The sequence below is a fragment of the Heterocephalus glaber genome, unplaced genomic scaffold (genome assembly GCF_053883595.1).
Source record: "Heterocephalus glaber isolate CG9 unplaced genomic scaffold, H.glaber_assembly_v1.0 deba00001444, whole genome shotgun sequence".
Classification (NCBI taxonomy): Eukaryota; Metazoa; Chordata; class Mammalia; order Rodentia; family Bathyergidae; genus Heterocephalus; species Heterocephalus glaber.
The window spans coordinates 4,535,913-4,551,416 of record NW_028258297.1 but is presented as its reverse complement, the minus strand read 5'-3'; the positions used below and the strand labels follow the sequence as shown (position 1 = coordinate 4,551,416).

Sequence of the window (15,504 nt, the reverse complement as noted above, 5' to 3'; positions counted from 1 at the left end):
ATAAACTCGATTCAAGAGCCGAGGAAGAGATAGTGTCTTCAGCAAATGGCACTAGAACACCTGGTATCCATATATAAAAAATTAACCTCAACCCTTTTTTTCCATACATGAAAATAACTTGAAGGGGTCTATGAATCCAAATAAGAAAGCCTAAAAGTATAAAACTTTAAGAAGAAATTATAAGGGAAAATATTTATGAATTCAGGGTAAGCAAGAACTACCTAGGATACAAAAAACATGATGTATAAAAGAAAAAAATTGATAAATGAGATTCCATCAAAATTTAGAACTTTAAATGACATCACTAAAATGAAAAGTAGTCCTTAAACAGACCATATTTACAATGCATATAACCTATGAGCAGAATATATAAAGAATTCTTAGAGCTCATTAATAGACAACCCAATTAAAATGTAGATATAAGAAGATGATAAATAGCCAGTACAGCACAAGGAATGGTGTGCAACTCTAGAATCAGAAAAATACTAATCAGTACAATAATAAGATTGAATTATACACTCATTAGGGAGATGAAGTCAAAAGTTTTAAAAGCCTAGTCATGACTTTTTCTTTCTGTTGGATTCTCCCCCTTTGCATTTAATTTGTTACGACCAATGGATTCATTCTGCTGGGTTTCCTGGTGTTGTGATCCTCATTGTCTTCTTATAGGGTATTGTCTACAATTTTTTGGAGTGCTGGTTTGGTATTCATGAAGTTCCTGAGGTGCTCTTTATCATCAAAATATCTTATTTCTCCATCAATCTTGAAAGATAGTTTTGCAGGGTACATCAATCTGGGTTGGAGGCTGTTTTCCTTTACGGCTTAAAATACATCACTCCAAGCTCTTCTTGAGGGTTTGCATTGAGAAGTCTGCTGTGATTCTAATGGGCTTTCCTTTGTATGTGATTTGTTTCTTTTCTCTCACTGCTTGTAGAATTTTGTTCTTCTGTTGGATTTCTGGAATCCTAACTATCATATGCCTATGTGTAGATTTTTTTTTTTTATTAAGGCTAGCTGGAGTCCTATATGCCTCACTTATCTGTATGTCAAGTTCTTTTCCCCTCCTTGGGAAGTTTTCTGCCATCACTTCTGTGAAGAGTTTTTTTATGTCATCTGCACTCTCTCCTCTTTCTTCATTGACTCCAATCAATCTTTATGTTATTCTTCTTTGCATCGTCTAGCAGCTGCTGGATTGATTTCTCGTGTTCCCTTACAATTTTAAAGCAATTTTTCTTTTCCTCCTCACTAATTGCAATCTTATCTTCTATATCTGAAATTCTATCCTCACATTGGTTCATTCTGCTGCGCAGACTTTCAATGGAGTTTTTAATCTCTTGGAAATCTGTTTGTATCTGTTTGATGGATTCCATTTGTTTCCTATGTTGGGATTCCATCATGTTCCTCAGATCCTCTATTTTTTTATCTGTGTCCTCTCTAGATTTATTAATCATGTCTTGGACCATGAGCAAAATCTTTGCTGTTATCTGAGTAATTATTTCTGATTTCATTTTTCCCAGATCCCCTTTTGTTGCCAGTTCAGAGAGTCCACGTGGTTGAGTATCAGAGTGTTCCATCTCGTTTCCCTTTGGGGTTGCTGTAGGTGATCCAGAAGTCTGTTTTTGAGGCTTGTTTATGTGTTTTCTCATTTCCACGGGGAAGGGGGTGCTTCTGGTGCCCATGCGGCTCACCTTCTCTGCCCTAGGAGCTTGGGATGGCAGCGGGGGAGCTTCCTTCCGGGCCTGGGACCGGCTGAGCTTCACTGCCCTAGGAGCCTCCCCCGGACCAGCCATCTGAGTAGGAAGGCCAAAGACCTGGGAAATACTTCCTCCCAGGCTCCAGCATCTAGTACTCTACCTGATAAGCAGTGGCGCAGCCTTGCGCCTCCTGCTAAAAGCCTGTAAGTATCTTTGTTGATGTATTTAGATCCCTTATGGAATGACTGCTTCTCAGAGGTGTCTTCCAGATACATCTGGTCTTTAGGTTTTGAGACTCTAATGGCGCTCAGCCTGTCTCATTTTCATTATACCAGGAAGGACAACTGATTAGATCAATCACAACACCTTAGCCCAAGTGATACAATTAGCAGCACCATAGCATCGAGTACCTCTTAGAAAATGACAGTTTGTGGTAGCTATTAATCTATCACCTTTAACTGTGTGAATTAGATCAAAATCAAGGGCCAACCCAACATATGTTTAGAGTGAATAAACTCTTCAATACAGGAACTTTACCCTTCGGGATGGGGAGTTAGAAGGAGTTGGGGAGGGAGGGATAGGTAGGTAAAAGGATAGGGGAAGGTTAACAGTGAGGCCAGAGGGCACAGGCAAGAGAAGGAAAGAGAAGAAAAGGGAGATAAAGAAGAAATACGAATTAGTGCCAGAACAGGAACACAAAGGGGAGATGAAGAACAATGTGGAACAGCAAGGGCACCAGGCAGAGAGAGAGAGAGAGAGAGAGAGAGAGAGAGAGAGAGAGAGAGAGAGAGAGAGAGAAGAAAAGAGAAAAGAAAGAAAAATAAAAATTTTAAAAGAGTAGCAAAGAAGAAAAAAATTAAAAATAAGAGCAAAAAAATAGTGGTAATTTTGAAAATAACAAATCAAAGATAAAAATGAAGGGCCTCTTTCAGGGTATGTCTCGGGTGTCACAATAGACAACATGGGCAGCAGTGTGCAGATTTAAGTCAATGGGTCTCAGCAAGGCAGTGACAGACCCGTGAGATTCCAGCAAATTTCTGGCTGCAAGTCCCAAGTTGAGCTCCCTGTTCTCCTGCAGGGTTGAACTTTCCAAGGTTCTACTGCAGGTTCCAGCTGTCTTTTCCCTGAAGATAGTCCAGGTTCTGATGAGAGGTGGTGATCCCTCCAACTTACCAAGTACGGTGGTCTGGTGTGCCTTTACTGCAGAGATTCTCTTCACTTTTCCAGTGGGCTTCAGTTTTCATCAGGGAGCCTGAGAGAGGCCCTCTCTCTGTTGTTTATTTCTACAGCTCAGGACAATGGCCTTTATGCCCCTCTGTGCCTCTGTAATGTGGATCCAAGTAGCGGTTCAGTCTCCTGGTCACAAGTAGGCGGAACGAACTGGACTGAGCAGGGCGCACTCAGCCCGTGCCTGCTTTGCCCGCGTGCACTGCCAAGCTCAATTTTTCCTTTTTCCTTTTTTTTTGGTACCGGGGATTGAACTTGGGAGCTTGCGCTTGCAAGGCAGGCACCAGAACCACTGAGCTAAATCCCTGGCCAAATTTTTCCTTTTTAAAAAACAAATGATTCAAGTTGACAGAAGAAATCCAAACAAAATTCCACTATTGGACTACTTCTTCATTAGTTCTCTCTGCTTGCAAGGTTTTGTCTTTAGCCATAGTTATGGAGGAAACATGTTTGTCTATTGTAAGCAAGTTTCAGGCCAAAGCAGGTAAGGAAGATTTGGCAGCCTGATCAACTCTACCAATGCTGTCCAGAGAAGGGTAATAATGTACGCCACACAGGTGGTTTAATGTTACCTAGTAGTTACTTTTTAAAAAGAAAAACGTGGGACGTGCAGCCAGATTGTTTAGGGAATCATGATAATAAAAGTCTCCACATGTTCAGTATAGACAAAAAAAAATTGTTTCCAAATATTTTTATCAGGCAGTTAGCTCAATTTGTGGGTGTAGACTCGGCAGATGCAAAGGGCCAATTGCAATTTATATGCATCATGTGGTCAACCACACAGGCACCCCCTACAGAGAAAAATGTGAAATTAATTATTTCAGTAACAATCTATATAGTGATTTTTTTCCTCTCTGCATCAAAATATGTTGCTCTAGCAAACATGGGCCTTGATCAGTAAAAACTGATGTCTAGTTCCAGAGAACTCTGGCTGATAATCAAACCAGAACTAAGGGATCTATGTCTTGATTCTGCTAGCCACTGCTGATGAGTTATTTTCTTTTAAATTATTTTGAAACTATACATTACTGGCTGCTAATGATTTTGTGAGCCCCTGAACCATGGGCTTCCTCAAATTCATACGTATGTCTACACACAAGCATGTCATCACACAGAAGGCAGACTCAGAGCCCAGGCAGGAGACACAGCTGTGGATTCACTGAGCCTTCCCAATGGGACATGTTCATAGCATTTGGGGCTAGGGGCCAGCCACAAAGATAGAGCCAAGGAAGAGCAGGCTCAAGGCAAGAAAAGCCACCTGACACACAAGTAAAAGAGCGGTGCAGTGCAGAGGCTACAGCTCTTGTCCTGCCTGTCTAACTCTCCCGTGATGGCTGTGATGCTTAAATTTGACTGGGTCAACTTGCCTGGCTTGAGAGCCTCCCAGGGGTTTAGAGGAGCACATTTCTGGGTGTGTCTGGGTGGGTCACAGAGATGTGACCTTGGGGATTACATCTCATCTTTCACCTCTTCCTCTCTTGTACTGTTCCCCTGTTCTACTTCCTGACCACCATGAACTAAGCAGCTTTGTTTCACCTTGCCCTTCCATCATGCCTCTTCCTTAGAGCCATCTGCCATGGGCTGAATTCCCTGCAACCGTGAGCCACTGAAACTTCTCCCCACTTAAGCTGTGCTGTCAGGTACTGTGTCTAGCAATGGAAACGCTGACTAATTCAACGACCTTGGGCCTGTCACCAAACTGGAACTGCCTCCCTTTTCCAAGAGGCAAAAGAACTGGTCTCTAAGCCGCAACGTGTCCCTTCAAGTGCTGAGGTTAAATGGTGCTGCCTTCCTTTTTTTTGGTACTGGGGATAGAACTCGGGACCTTCCACCTGCGAGGCAGGCAGCAGAACCACTGAGCTAAATCCCCGGCCCTGCCTTCCTTTCTTGCTTCTCCTTCAATCAACAAATAAGGGTGTGCCATGTACCAGGCACTCTGATGGCACTAAGGATTCTTGGACACTGTTTAAAGCCACAGGACCCTGCCCCGGATTGCCAGGTAAATGCAGAATACTAAGAGTTTAATTACAGACAAGCTGAATCAAAATTTTAATGTCATATGGGACATATTTATGTAAAACAAAGTAGCCATTTATCTGATATTCAGATTTAACTGAGCACCCTGTATTTTTATTTACCAAATCTGGCAAACTTTCCCCATATACACACAGGCTTGCTAAAGCCAAGAGTGCAGTGCCCTGCACACGAAGGCCTCCACCATGACATTGCAGGGAAGTGTAAGGAGGAATGAATGAATGAATGAATGAATGGACCCTTAAAGAGCTGCAGTGCAAATTAACCAGCAAATTGGCTAAATGAGGTAGCATTTCCCCACTCATTTATGTCTTGTGTTAGTCAGCTTTCTGTTACTGTAACAAAAACCCAAGCTAAATCACCCTGTAAAGAGGAGAGTATTATTTCAGCTCCCAGTTGTGGGTGTTTCCATCCGAGATCCATTGGGCTCTTACTTTGGGCCTGGGATGAGGCGCTCATCATGGGGGTGGGAGGTTGGCAGAGCAAAGCTGCTCACCTCATGGCCAGGAATAAAAGAAAGAAGAAAAGTCCACGGTCCCAATATCCCCTTCAAGAGCACCACCCTAATGACCTAAAACCTCCATGAGGCCTCAGCTCCTCAAGTTTCCACCTACCCCCAATCGTGCCAAGCTGGAGACCAAGCCTCACAGAGCCGACAGCCAGAGAAAAGCTGGGAAGCAACAACCGGGAGTCACAGAGCACCCTAAAAGCTCACTTCCAAGAGGGGCCATGGCTGATGGAAAGCAGCTTCCCAGTCCCTAGCATGGCTGCAAAGATTCCAAGACCCCTTCTGCTCTGGAGTTACCACAAAATGTCCTCTATAGCAGGGTATACACGGCCCTCACCATCTACCTACTGGCCAAAGCATGTATTGTTAGGGTTCTTTAGAGGAACAGAGTCGATAGAAAATACATGTATAAGTAGGCAGGAGGATTTATTCAGTCAGATTACAAGATTGGAGATGGCAGAGTTTACAGTGGCCATCTGTGCACTGGGGAGTAAGAGGATCCAGGAGCTGCTCGGTCCAAGAAGATGGAAGCCACAGAACAAGATGGATCAAGGATGCAGCACCAGCCCAAGGTCAAAGGCCCGAAGCACCTTGGAGAGTCACCGGTATGAGTCTATGTTGGAGGCTGAAGAAACTAGAGACTGATGTTCAAAGGTGACGGCAGCAAAAGGCCCAGCCACTTATGCAGACAAGAGTGCTTCCAAAATGGCCGCACTCCCTTCTTTCCCTTTTTTATCCCATCTAGGCTACAAGCCTTTTGATTGGTACCACCCACAACTGAGGCTTGCTGGACCACATGCCAATCATCTCTGGAAACACCCCACAGACACACCCAGAATGGTACTACTCCCACAGGCACTTCTCACTGCAGGGAAGTTGGCATAGTGCAATTAATGTCACAGGGCTCAATGCTCAGAAGGGCCAGAGAAGAATGGAATGAAGAATTTACGTGAAGGAATGGGTAGGACTGGGGAGGCACTGAGGAAGCCAGTACCACCTCATAGAATGGAAAGACACGTGCCTGAGAACTCCCCACCCCTGAGCTGGGACAGAAGGAGAGGGTGGCCCATGGGCGCTGTGGCCCCAGTAGAAGAAAGCCATCCTTACACAAGTCCCACCGGGTCTCACAGGGTTTTCAGATTTAACAACAACAACAAAAAGACAAGATTCCTAGACAAATTTGCATATCAGATAAATAAAATGATTTTAGTGTAAGTATATCCCTGGCAGTATGAGATACACTGAAAAAGATGATTCATTGCTTAACTAAAATTCAAGGTTAACTGGGAATCCAGCATTATATTTGGCAACCCGAACAGGGAAGGAATAGGGAATGAATACCCAGGCCTCTCACTCTTGTTCTCCCCCCAGGGCGCCATTTTGGTTGGCCCAAAGGGAAGAGGGAGCCTGGTTTAACCCTGTCCATGGAGCTCAGCCTGAGGGCATGGGAAGCAGCTGCACTGGAGAAGAGCTAGGAATGTCCAGCACATCCGAATGTGAGAAGAGCTCTGAGGATTAGCAAGCTGCAGGCCCTATGTGTCCTGGCAGGCTGCTCAGCACCCTGGCTCCCGTTCACTAATCAGCGGAAGGGGACAGTGCATTAGACAAGACTAATTTCTAAAATTCCTTCTGATTTTAATTTCCTTTGATTTTTAAATGCAATGAATCAAACAGGTATTTTTCTTTTTTCTTTTCTTTTTTGGCAGCACCAGGGATTAACCCCCTGTGAACCCAGGGCCTTCACACTGAACTACATCCCAAAGACTATATTTTCAAGGATCATTTTCAGAGTTTGTTGTTAGACAAGTTTCTCTGATTGTGTAGAGTACCTGAGCTACCAGCATGTCCATATATATATATATATATATATATATATTTTTTTTTTTTTTTTTTTTTTTTTTTTCCATCTTTGAGACAAGGTCTCACTAAGTCAATAAGTTGACCAGGCTGGGCTCAAATTTGTGATCCTTCTGCCAGAGCCTCCTAGAGTACTGAGATTATACGCCTGTATCACCCACCACACCTGGCTCTACTTTTTATTTTTTTTGGTAGTGGGGATTGAACTTGGGTCCTTCTGCTTGCAAAGCAGGTGGCGGAACCACTGAGCTAAATCCTCGGCCCACCTGGCTCTATTTTTTAAAAATAGGATTCCTAAGGAATCTTATATGTGTTCGTGTATTTTCTGCTATTCTAATGAAATTCTTGAGGCAGCCTAAGTTTCTAAAGAAAGGAGGTTTATTTGGCTCATGGTTTGGGAAACTGAAATTTCAAATCAGTATGGCACAAGCTCAGGAGAGAATCTCAAAACATTTGTTTTGTAGAGTTAGGTGCAATAGTATTTGGTGTATATATATTTATTATTGTCATCTCTTCCTCGTGATTTGCTCACTTTACAAGGATGTAGTGACCTTCTTTGTCACTCTTAATTAGTCTTGGTTTGAAATCCACTCTGTCAGCAAATAGGATAGCTACCTCTGCTTTTGGGGGGGCTCCTGGCACATGGAGCATTGTTTTCCATCCTTTGACTTTGTCTATGAATTTCTTTTTGAATTTAGTGTACTTCTTGTATGCAGCATATTGTTGGATCTTGCTTCTTGATCCATTCTGCCAGTCTATTTTCTTTGATTGGTGAATTGAGACCATTAACAATGATGGTTATAACTGATATGCATTGACTTATCCTTGTCATGATCTTTTCCTGTTGTTGGATCCTCCCCCTCCCCCTTTGCACTTTAGGAACAAACCCTCAGTCACATGCGAACTAGCACAAAGAATCAACAACCAGGATCTCATTTATTAAAAAGCTTCTACACAGCAAGAGAAATCACCAACAGAGTGAAGAGACAACCCACAACGTGGGAAACATTTTTTATCAGCTGTTCCTCAGACACAGGACTACTATCTAGAATATATAAAGAATTTAGAAAAATCAGACCCCCAATTTAAAGACTGAATCCGAAAATGGGCATCTGTAATGAACAGAGATTTCTCTGACAAAGAAGTAGAAACAGCAAATAAACACATGAAAAAATGTTCAACATCACTGGTCATTTGAGAGATGGAAATGAAAACACTGAGATTCCACTGCACTCCAGAAACAATGGCTGCTATCAAGAAACCAACCAATAACAAATGCTGGTGGGGCTGTGGGGAAAAAGGAACACTTCTCCACTGCTGGCGGGAGTGTAGACTGTTACAACCACTGTGGAAATCAGTATTTTTGAGATTTCTCAAAAAACTTGGAGGTCCCATTTGACCCAGCTATTCTCCTGCTGGGTATCTTCCCAAAAGAATTAAAAACATCATACCACAGCAATATATGTGCACCCATGTTTATAGTGGCACAATTTGTAATAGCTAAAACTTGGAAACAGCCCAAATGCCCATCGACTGGTGACTGGATAAAGAAGATGTGTGTGTGTGTGTGTGTGTGTGTGTGTGTGTGTGTGTTTTATAAGATAGAGTACTACTCAGCCATAAAGAATGATAAACTAGAGACATTTATAGCCAAGTGGATGCATATTGAGGCCATACTCTTCAGTGAAATAAATAGGACACACATGTATAAATACCAAATAGTTTCTCTGGTGTGAGAAACTGAAAGTGTAAATGAGGACCAAAATGTATACTAGATAATGTGAAACAGGAAGAAACGGTCCAAAAGAGAACAGGAAGTGGGGGGGGGGGAGAAAAACAGCACCTGCCTCGCAAGTGCAAGGTCCTGAGTTCGATCCCCGGTACCAAAAAAAAATTAGGTAAAACAGAAAAAAGTTTTTTGTAACTTGGGAGGGGTGGAAAGGTGGAAAGGAGGGAAGGGGCATGGGTAAAAAACAAGAACCAAGATACATCATGTACAGGTACAAATTCCCAATGATGAATGTGATCATAACATATACCGAAAATATACCAATAAACAATGAAAAATAAAAAATAAAAACAAAATTCGTCACAAAAACAAATTCCCATTTCATAAGATGAACAGGCTGAGTTTTAAGAGTCACTGCCTCTCTGAGCTAGACGGAGTCTTTGGGGCCATGGAGCCCACAGTGCCACCTGAGATTCCTTCAGAGTGGCCAGATATTCTTTCCCCGGGACTCTCACGGTGACCAGAGCTGGGGAGCATAACCAATCCGTCCCTTTGGTTTTTACAGGTAGGAAAATGGAACTCAGGGCCCGGATGGCTCACTTGGTCTCCAGCTTTCCCGACTGAGCTGGGATTCCAGGCAGGTCAGGGCGGCACCTACCCGGTGCTCTCCCACACCCTATGCTTCCCAGGGCCAGCTCCCGTTTTAAAGAGAATGGCGAGGGCGTCGCTAGCTGGATGCATTAGAAACCCAAACCACTGCTGTTTCAGAGCGGTGGGACACCAGGCCGGGACCCCTGAGAAGCAGCCCTCACACTTGTCCTAAAAACTCCCTGCCCACAAAGGCTTCTTCCCTGAGACAAACTCGAGTCGCTCTCTAGCGCCACCTGGTGACACAAAGGCGCAGCGTCCAGAGCTTGGCTGGCGAGGACAACAGGGACCCAAACTCTGGCCACTGAAGAGTCAAGCTGGCCCAGGGGCCAGAGGGGCATCTCTCACTCACTGAGAAGGGAAAAGGAGCTGGTTGCGGCGACTCCTTAAACAAGTTAGTGCAGAATTATTACGTGACCCAGAGATTCCTCTTCTGGGTATATACCAAAGAGTTGAAAGCAGGGACTGAGCAGATTTGTGAACACGCATGTGCACAGCAGCGTTATTCGTGACAGCCGAAGGGGGAAGCCACCCTCTCCCCATCACAGATGGGTAGAGAAAGAAAATGCGGTCCATCCACTCAATGGAACATTACTTGCCTTACAAAGGAAGGAAATTCTGACACGTGTTACAGCATGGGTGGACCTTGAAGCCAGTCACAAAAGGACAAACATTCCATGATGTCACTCATGTACAGTGAGTACATAGAATAGTCAAATTCCTAGAGGTGGAAAGTAGTACTGACGGTTACCAGGGGCCAAGGGGAGTTAGTATTTAATACACAGTTGGCTCTTGGATGCTGATTGAACCATTAGTTGTTCTCCCTTTTCATTACAGTGGCCGGGTCTGGCTGTTAGGCTGACTAGATTGAAGATGTACATAAATACCAAAATGTAACCAAAGCCAACACCATATCATTGGAAGCATAGACTAACTAATGAGACCTCCATACTAGTCAGTTTTTCCACTATAGATTCCAAACCCTCAGTGCAGATAAAGGAAACATTAAGAAACAAGGCAACAAGATACCTCCAAAAATTCTGAACACTGTAAAAGCTGATCTCACGGGTACTGATGGACAGCAAGCTGTGGCAACTAGCAATAGATAACTGGTACTTGGTAACTAGCTGTGGGTAACTAGTTGTGAGCACCAGTTACAGGTATTTAGCATTGGCTAACTAGTTATGGGTAACTAGTAATGGTTAACTAGTTGCAGGTAAGTAGCAGTAGTTCACCAGTAAAGGTAACTAGTTGTAACTAGTAATAGTTAACTAGCAATTTGGTGGCTCACTGCACATTGCTAGTTGTTGGTAACTAGTAACTGTTAAGTAGTTGTGGGTAACTAGTTGGGGTAACTAGTAATTGGTAAGTAGTTGTGAGTACCCAGCGATTGTGAACTAGTTGTGAACTAGCAATTGATAACTAGCAATTGGTTACCAGTAATTGTTCAAACATTCCCCGAAGGCTTGAACCACCAGTGGTACCTAATGACTATCTCATCAGGTGGCTTGTACCACTGCTGGTACAACTGGATCTAATCACTTTTATCTGCCTTTTTACTTTAATAAAAAGTCTACAAATGGACCAAATCTAGTTAGTTGATGGATTTGTATAATTAGTGCCCAAATATAAATATTAATATTATTCATACCAATTAAAAAGTATTACAATAATCAGCCATTTTATTTATTTAAATTAAAAAAATTATGTACAGTCATGAATTTCTTTACTCAAAAAAATGTTGACTTAAAAAAAATTTTTTTAAATTTTAAAAAACGTTGACTTTATAGAAGCTTATTTGGGATTGGCAAGAAATGCACACAAGCAATGTAGAGAATGTTATCAAAGATTATCTGAAAAGGGCCGGGGATTTAGCTCAGTGGTTCCAGCACTTGCCTCGCAGCACAAGGACCTGAGTTCAATTCCCGGTACCAAAAAAACCCCCAAAAAACCCACTTGGGCCGGGGATTTAGCTCAGTGGTTTCGCCGCCTGCCTTGCAAGCGCAAGGACTGGAGTTCAATCCCCGGCACCAAAAAAAAAAAAAAAAAAAAGATTATCTGAAAAAATGGGTACCACTGGCCACAAAAAAAGCCACACAGGTCATGATATTTTGTGTACACTGCACAAATCAGCTGCCTTTATGCATAAAATGTTTTAAATTCACAAATATAAATAAATGTCTTTTAATTTAATGAAATAAATGTGTTAACTATTGTAAAGATTTTTAACTGGTATGAATAATATTCATTAATATTTGGACAGTAATTATTCAAATTTAAGCAACTAACTAGATTTAGTCCACTTACAGACTTTTTAATTTTATTAGTTAAAAAACCTGATAAAAGTGATTAGATCTGCCCAGTGGGACAGTCATGGACGAATCACTGGTGGTTCAAGTGGGCAGGAACGTAACATGTTCAAATCAGAGGCACTGGGCAGCCAGATGCATGCATTATGGCCCCATCATGCATGCGTAAAGGGTGCAGCATTTCCCTTGGGGAAGATGAAGCAGTTCTGCAGCTGGGTGGTGGTGGTGGCCACACAAGGTGAATGGACTTACATCACAGAACTGCGCACTTAAACATGGTTGAAAAGAGAACTGTAAGGCCCCACGGGCAGAGTCAGAGCATACTGAGTACTGCTCCTCAGCCAGGACAGCCATTCATTCTCCACCCATTCATTTACTCCTCACTGGCAGATGATGGCACTGTCCCTTGCCAAAGACTGTTCCAGCCACTAGAAACCAGGAACCCAACCAGATGCACTAAAGCCCCTGCCCCGGGGGAGCCTGCAGTCCAACAGCAACCACCAAAGGAGCAAGTTAAGGCAAGTGTCATGGGTGACAGGTGGGAGTCAGTCAGTGTTCGGGCCAGCATGGGACTGATAGGTAAGGGAGGCTTTCTGATATGATGACATCAGCAAGGGTGACAGGGTGCCTAGGGAGATGACCCTCCAGGCGCCCAGGGCTAGAAGGCCCCACTCTGAGTGCTGGTGAGGGTATAGGCAGAAGGAGGGCAGAGACAGTCTAGGTCACATTACATGAGGTGCTGGAGAGGTTGAGAGCCACTGGGAAGCTGAGCAGACAGGGTCATGATCAGACTGGATTTCCGAGACAGTCCTGGCCATGTAAACTGGGCCAAGCTGCCCAGCGGGACTGGTGCTGGGCTGTGTCAAAGAGTTGCAAGGTGTCCTTATGGCTTGGAGGTGGGCTAGGGTGGCAAGGACTGAGCAGGAGCATGGGGCACTCAGAGGATGGATGCATGAAGAGGGGTCCAAGGAGAAGCCTGAGAAGGAGCAGCCAAGGAGCTGAAGCACAAGAGAAAGAGGATAGTCCAGCTGTCAAGGATGAGAACTGACCACTAGACCCGGCCACACTGAGAGCCCTGACCATGACAAGTAAGGATTAGGTGAAGAAATGGGACAGGGGCTGGGTGTTCTAATTCTTGGACTTTTTTTTCTTTTTGGTACCAGGCATTGAACTCAGGACCTTGTGCTTTCGAGGCAGGCAGTGGCACCACTGAGCTAAATCCCCAGTCCTGGGTGTTCTAATTCTGTCCCCCTTGTGTCCTTGGGAACAAGGACTCTTGGCATGGAAGAGATGTGGTTGCTATCACTTAAATGTCCCTTGAAGGTTCACACATTCACTCCCTCATTCCCAGGGAGGTCATGTGGGGAGGTGATGTGGACCTCTAAGAGGTGGTTCTTATGTCAGTTGAGGACAGGCCCTCTGAAGGGATTATGGTATTTCTCATGGGACCCTGGTTAGGTCTCATGAGAGGACTATTATAGTCAAGCTAGGTGTGGTGGTGCACACCTGTAATCCCAGCACTCTGGGAGGCTAAGGCAGAATGATAGCAAGTTCATGTCCAGCCTGAACAACTCAGTGAAGTAGTCGGGGATGTAGCTCAATGAGAAGGTCCTAGGTTCAATACCCAGTCTCCCTCCCTCTCTCCCCCCCCACACACACATACACTGTGATCAATTGCTTCAGCACACACTCTTGCCATTGCAATCCATCATAAAGTGACAGAGCTGAGGGGATGCTTACCAGGCCTGTGACACACTGTTCTCTAACACTGAGAGTCAGATAAACTGCTTTCTTCATAACTTTGCCTGTCTCACCTGTTTTGTTATGGTAACAAAAGCTGATCAATACACATACGTCATCTAGAAGAGTCCAAGGACATTGTGCAGGCCCTAGTGAACTCCTAAGGGTGAAGACACACCCGGGCCAGTTCTGTCTGTTGAAAGGTTTACATTGACAAATTTACTCAGAGCACTGAACATCTCTACTACCCAGATTGCTGTCTTGAAATTCATTTCCCACTCTAGAAAAAGCCTTTCTTAGAGGAATGGCTGATTCCAGGTATGAAGAAACAAAATTATACAAGAGAAGCTTGAAACATCTTGTCACAGCAGATAATAAGAAACTATCAAATGACCACTAGGGTCATCTCAAACAGACTCTAGAGCCAACTGGAATTTCGTGCTGAGAAATTTGAATTACAATAGATCGAAACCTATCAAACATGCTTAAACCCATGAGATCATGGTAATAGTTAAAAGAAACTGCTTGCCCACCTTTAAAAGAGACAAATTGAAGAGGAAAAACAGGCATTTCTTATATGAGCTATACCACCAGGTGGCCAAATAGGACAAGAGGCATCTTTTAGTAGAAGTATGCTGGACAATAAAGGGAGAGGAATGAGAGAACATCAGCATTTCACAACTCCTAATGAATTAGTGGATCAATGTTGATCAATACCTGCTAATATCACCAAAGAGAGACAACTAGACATTGTGAGTCCTCTGGTTAAAAAGAAAAGCAACAGCACCCAGAGTCCCACCAAAGGCAAAGGTGGCAGAGAGAACGCAGGCCCATGGTGACCACATGTGGGAAACAGTGGATAGAAGAACATGCTGATGAGCACCACGAGGATGCAGTCACAAAACTCAGACAGTGGGAAGCTCTACAGGCTGAACAGCTCTGATCCTCCACAGATAACTATAAAGGATAAGAAAGGGTCTTTTTCTTTGTTGTTTTTTTTTAAAGAGGGAAGGGAATCTTGTAGATTAAAAGATCTTTTATATTACAATTTTTATCTAGGCAAAAGTAGGCTGTAGTGTCCATGCTTACTTGAGTGATAAAATGCTGAAGAAATATAATTTAATTTCTTCTCTTAATTGAAACAGACTCAATTTTCTTCTGCCTAAGAATCACCTACAGTTTGGTAAAGGACTGTCCCAATGTCCAGGTGCACATGGCCCGTGGGCCATCTTTGAGAGAGACCCTCCAGACTCGACTCCCATAGGCAATTGATGGATTCACTGAGGTCCATAAAACCCTTGCCTTCCTGCCCAGAAAACTACTGGTCTCAAGTTTCAGATGGAGTTGATTAGTGCATCAGTGCAGGCCTCTGGCTCTGCCCACCTTAGCCACTCTGAATGCCCATTCATTTACTCATGCATTCAGTCAACAAGGCTTGAGGACATACTGTGTGTCAGGCCCTGTGCATTAGCCGTCTCCTGCAGCCAATCAATGAGAAGACATCAGGGCTTCACCTCTCCCTTCTTAAGTCCAGTGAGATTCAGAATTAGTTACTTGTGTCCTGCCCAAGGACAAAGCACTTCTGTGCTCTTTGAGATGCATCAGTGGTCTGGCTCCTTTCCCAAGCCAATCTACCTAGACCAATGTTTCTGATGGCCTCCAAGCCATCAGCATGCCAGCAGCTTCAGCTGGCTGGCCTAGTACATGCTCTGCTTGATTCTGCCATCCCCTTAGCTCCCACCCTGGGCTCTGGGGATC

The 15,504-nt window shown here is 43.8% G+C and overlaps 1 long non-coding RNA gene across 1 annotated transcript in view; it reads right to left on the bottom strand.

The window, feature by feature from the left end:
* Positions 1 to 355: 355 nt before the first annotated feature.
* Positions 356 to 15,504, bottom strand: part of LOC147827441 (uncharacterized) — a 50,141-nt gene continuing 34,992 nt past the window's right edge. The window contains exon 3 of the long non-coding RNA XR_015452217.1: positions 356 to 3,712. This is a non-coding gene — a long non-coding RNA (uncharacterized LOC147827441). The remainder of the gene's footprint in view (positions 3,713 to 15,504) is intronic.